The sequence below is a fragment of the Chrysochloris asiatica genome, unplaced genomic scaffold (assembly GCF_000296735.1).
Source record: "Chrysochloris asiatica unplaced genomic scaffold, ChrAsi1.0 scaffold00221, whole genome shotgun sequence".
NCBI lineage: Eukaryota > Metazoa > Chordata > Mammalia > Afrosoricida > Chrysochloridae > Chrysochloris > Chrysochloris asiatica.
In genome coordinates, this window is record NW_006408739.1 from 3,187,608 (window position 1) to 3,193,439 (window position 5,832).

The 5,832-nt window shown below is 36.9% G+C and overlaps 1 pseudogene; it reads right to left on the reverse strand.

The window, feature by feature from the left end:
* Nucleotides 1–3,231: 3,231 nt before the first annotated feature.
* LOC102816177 lies at nucleotides 3,232–5,227 on the reverse strand (annotated as a pseudogene).
* Between the last annotated feature and the right edge of the window lie 605 nt (nucleotides 5,228–5,832).

Genomic DNA, 5,832 nt, shown 5'->3' on the forward strand with positions numbered 1-5,832 from the left:
GAGAAAAATTTAGTGCTTTGGACAGGCAAAGGACTTTTCTTGTCTGGCCCATTTAATGGAGTTTCTCCCCATTCTCACTCAAAGAAGTTGATGAAGTAGCTAAAGGGTCAGAAGATGATTCTGTAAGTTATTTTGGTAGACTGTACTTTGGAATGGCTAAGGACACACTTATGCTGAGGTGAAGAGTTAAGTTAATTATATAATGAAAAACAAAAAAAAAATTGTCCTTTTATGCATAATAAAATATAAACATTATGTGTATCAAATGTGGCCTGCTCTATTACCTACCAATCCTGGGAGTCATCAGCTGTCTTCCCTGCTGGACCTGGCTGCCTGCCTGCCTGCCTGCCTGTCATCTGACTTGCCAGTCTTGGTTCATCTGACCTAGAGTTGGGACTCTCCCACTTCTACAACTGTGTGAGCCATTTCTTTGATACAAACTTTCATATATAGATATATATATATATTAGTTTTGCTGGGTTTGCTTCTCTAGAGAACCCAGCCTAAAACATCTATTGTCATTCCTGAATTTTACTTGTTTTCAAATTCAGTGGCACTTTTAGAAAGTGCTTGTCAGTAAAATTGGTAGTTCGTCATCCTAAGGGTATACTTAAAAAAAATTTTTTTTCAATTTGAAAATGCAGTGAGATCCAATGCTAGTAGGTTCTGTTTGTTGGTTGTTGTTGTTGTTGCTAAGTGCCATCAAGTCACTTCTGACTCATAGCAACTGTACATGCACAACACAGCAAAACACTGCCCTGTGTTCTGTTCTAACAATTGTTGTTACATTTGGGTCATTGCTATTGCTACTGTGTTAATCCATCTCTGGGGGAGGGGGGCAGGGGGTGTCTTCCTTTTTTCCTGACCCTCCACCTTGTTGTTGTTACATGAAGTCAAGTCAGTTCTGATTCATAGCGACCCTGTATAGGGTTTCTTAGGAGCAGATGGTGAGCTTGAACCATCGACCTTGTGGTTCAAACTGACCATGCAGTACAGCACATTAACCCTCAGAGCCATACCGGGACTTCCCACTTAACCAGGCATGATGTCCTTCTCCAGGGACTAGTCCTTCCTGATAACACGTCTCATATATAAACAGCCAAATCTCACCATCCTGGCTTCTAGGAGCATTCTGGCTGTACTTTTGCCAAGACAAGATCTATTTGTTCTTCTGGAAGTCCATGGTACTTTAATATTCTTCTCCGACACCATAATTCAAATGCATGAATTCTTCCACAGCCTTCTTTATTCATTGTTCAGCTTTCACAAACATGAGATGATTGAAAATGCCATGGCTTTGGTCAGACACATCTTAATCCTCAAATTGACATCTTTGTTCTTGAATACTTTAAAAAAGTCTTTTGCCCAGATTTGCTAATGCAACAAATCATTCGCTTTCTTATCTGCTGCATCCATGAGTGTTGATTGTGGATCCAAGCAAAATGAATTAGTTGACAACGTCAATCTTTTTTTCATTTATCATGATATTTATTGGTCCAGTTGTGAGAATTTTTGTTTTCTTTTCATCGAGGTGCAATCCTTACTGATGGCTAAAGTTTTGGATTATCATCAATAAGTATTTTAAGTCATATTCACTTCCAGCCAGCAGAGTTGTATTTTCTGCATATCACAGATTATTAATGAGCCTTCCTCCATTCCTGATGACAGGTTCTTCTTCGTATAATCCAGCTTCTTGGATTATTTGCTCAGCATACAGATTGAATAAGTATGGTGAAGGGATATAACCCTGGTGCACACCATTCCTGATTTTAAACCATTCAGTGTTTCTTTGTTCTGTTCAAACAACTGCCTCTTGATCTATGTGCAGCTTCCTCAGGAGCACAATTAAGTGTTCCAGAATACTCATTCCCCACAATATTATTTATAGTTTGCCATGATACACACAGTAAAAAGCCTTTGCACAGTCAAGTAAGCACAAGTAAACACCTTTTTGATATTCTGTGCTTTCAACCAAAATCCATCTGATATCAGCTGAATCCATCGAGAATTTCTTACAGTTCCCTGTCAATGTACTGTTGCAACTATTTAAAAATTATCTTCAGCAAAATTTTATTTGTATGTGATATTAATGATATTAAGGAGCTCTGGTAGTGTAGTGGTTACGAATCGGGCTGCGAACCACAAGGTCAGCAGTTCGAAACTACCAGCTGTTCCGGGGGAGAAAGATGAAACGTTCTGCTCCCATAAAGATTTACAGCCTCGGAAACCCTGTACAGGGTCGCTATGAGTCGGAACCGACTCCACAGCACACAGCCAGCCAGCCATTAATGATATTGTTGAATGATTTCCACATACCATTTGGTCACTTTTCTTTCCCTTAAGTACAAATAGTTTTCTTCCAATTTGTTGGCTGGGCAGTTGTCAACTGACACCCTGGACCTTATGCTAGATCCAGAGCTCTGGTGTTGTTCCGTGAGCGCAGCTTCTCTGGGTTTTCAATCCCTCCCCGACCGAACCTTTCTTACCTGGCTATCTCTGCTGCCAGGCAAAACCAGAACTCCTTTGTATAACATTTTTTTTTTTTTAACATACAAATTAAACTTTATTTCACCTCTGTCATTTAAAGTTTAATTTTACCAAACATAAAGACATTTTTTAAAACTTCTCTATCACAGAAAATAAACATTGGAATCCATAGCTTCAGGTACAAGTTATATAAATTAACATCAAGAAATTGGAAGGTTTTTCAACATGGGAACTATACATCTCTATTTCATTACTTATGGATTATATTAATTATTTTCAGGATCTAAACAGATTCTGATATTCACTCTTATTTTGTTGTAATTTACAATACCACTCTAGCTAAATTCTGAGTCAAAATGTCTGATTAAGGAAGGTATTAACTTTATAAGAAAAAAATTTTCAACTACACTTACACCCTTCAAAAGAACTGAGAATGCCGATGGAATACAGTGGTGATGAAATCTGCTAGTTCCCTTTTGAACAATAATCTTCTGTGCTAATCTACTTAGCCACATACATTAGTGAGGGAATAACACCATAATCTTGTCCAATTATTGATGCCAACTCCATGGAATGTCAAACAGGTACAAAAAAAGAATTATACACAGTTTAGTAAAGTATAATGTTGTTTCCCCCATCTTAAAAATTAACCAATGAAATAAAACATATCAACTTATAGTTGAATTAGTTTCAGGAAAACACATTTGAGAATTGCAAATCACATTATTTTTCTCATCTTATCTGTTAGTCATTGATGGGAATTTTGTATAGGCCACCATGCTATTTACTTTGTGGATTGTAGTAGTGAATGAACAAAGACGGACTTCTTCAGAATTGGTAATGAACTGTGATCCTGATTCTTCCCATTTTTCTGGCACAACCAAATCTTTATCCATATAAATCAGGAGATCAAATGAACAAGAAACTTCCAACAGTGGTAGAAATGTTATTGTGGTTGTGATCTGTCTGATCACTGAACGAATTTCCTCTTGAATAGCTTTCTGAGACTTTTCCCTGGGTGTACTGCCATCTTTTGCAGTCTGGTCACACTCAATATCAACGGCCACCTTTCAAGGACCTCACCACTTTCAATATTTGAGATAACTACCACCAGTTTCCGAACTGAACATTTGTATGACCAACCTTTTAGCTGTTCCACCACATTATTTAGGTATTCGATGAGCTCAGGATCAGTAATCACAAGTAAAGTGAGTCCATACTTTTGCACTCTAGTAAAGGTTTCAGCTGGATATATGTCACGTTGATATAAAATGCTGTTAATGCCAAATGAGAAGAATTCGGTTACAATTTCAGCGCTCCTTCAGAGGGTGATACCCTGCTCCCGGGTGAGCTGCAGCGCCGTAGCTGGGCCTACGCAAGATGGCGCGCGCTTTCACAGGGAAAACAGGGGCTCCAAGTTTAACATTCTTGATTTCATCTCATACTCTTCTGGTCTTTGGTCAGTATTGTCTAATTTGTCAAAGCTGTTCTTGAGATGGTCTCTAAATTCAGCTAGGATGTGTTCCAGATCATGTTTTGGATCAGGTCTTTTTCCACAGATGTCGTCAATTTGGCTCCTGTGTGTTACATCTGTAAGATCTATGTGTATAGTTTCTTTGTACGTTGTTTATAAAAGGTATTTGCAATGAATAAGTTATTGGATTTGCAAAATGTATCATGCAATCAATCTTCAGCTTCATTTATATCATCAAGGCCATATTTTCTAACTACTGATCCTTCCTCTTTGTTTCCAATCTTTGCATTTCAATTTCCAGTAATTATCAATACACCTTGATTGCATGTTTGATCAATTTCAGACTGAATAAGTTGGTAGCATTCTTCAATTGCATCATCACTGGCTTTAGTGGTTGTTGCTTAAATTTGAATAATAGCGGTTTTAACTGGTCTTCCTTGTAGGCATCTGGATATTACCCCATCACAATCAGCTTTGTATTTCAAAATAGATCTTTTTGATGATGAATGCGACACCATTCCTCTTTAATTTGTCATTCCCAGCATTGCAAACCATATGACTGTTAAATTCAAAATAGCCAATAGGAGTCCATTTCATCAGCAGTTGGAATCTATCAGTTGCTCCATGGGAAAAAGGTGAGGCTTCCTACTCATGTAAAGATTTACAGCCTCAGAAACCCTACACAGGGTCACTATGAGTTGGAATCGACTCAACAGCACACCACCACCACCAAAACCTAGGATATCTATATTTATTAATTATGTTTCATTTTTTACAACTTCCAAATGAAGTCTTTCTTCTGTGGTAGTTTTACAATTTTCATTGTATTTATCTATTATGTCTCTGTTTAGATTTCTAGATATTTGATTAATTTGTATGGTATTGTATGGTATCAAATGCTTAGATATTTGTATAGCATTGTTTTCTTGATTTCTTTTTCAATGTAGAGGAACCTACTGGTATTTGTATGTTGATCTTGTAGCCTGCAATATTGCTAATTTTTCTAGTTCCAGCAGTTTTCTTGTGGTGTTGTTAGGGTCTTTTCTGTATAGGATCACATCCTCTACAAATGGAGATAGCTTTATTTCTTTCTATCTGAGTTGGATACTTTTTATTTCTCTTTCTTGTCCTACTCCTTGGGTGAGGACTTCCAATACAATTTTGAATAAGAATGATAATAATGGAAATCTTTGCCTTGTTCTTATTTTCAAAGGGAAGGCTCCGAGTCTTTCCCCATTTAGTATAACGTTGACTGTCAGTTTGCATGTTTACCCTTAATTATGCCAAGAAAGTTTCCTCCTATCCCTATTATATTGAGAGTTTTTATAACAGTGTTGAATTTTATCAAATGTCTTTCCCGCATCAATTGATATGATCATATGGTTCTCCTCCCTTGTTTTACTTATGTGATGGATTACACTGATGGATTTTCTAATGTTGAACCACCCTTATAATCATGGTATGATTATCACTTGATCATGGTATATGATGTTTCATATATATTGCTGAAGTCTGTTGCCTACAATTTTGTTGAGAATTTTTACATCACTGTTTATAAGGGATATTGATGTTTGATTTTCTTTTTTTGTGATGTCTGCCAGGTTTAGGTATCTGGGTTATGCTGGCTTTATAGGAAGAGTTTGATAGTGCTCCTTCTTCTTCTTCTTCTTCTTTTGTTGTTGCGAAGATTGAATAGGCTTAATATCAACCCTTCTATGGATGTTTGCTAGAATTCTCAAGTATAACCATCTGATTCACACTTGTTTGTTGCTGCTTTTGGCAGAATTATGATGATATCTCTTGTTTTGTAATGGATCTGTTTAAATTTCTAACTCTCTTGTGTTAGTTTGGGTAGTGCTATGGATTGAAAT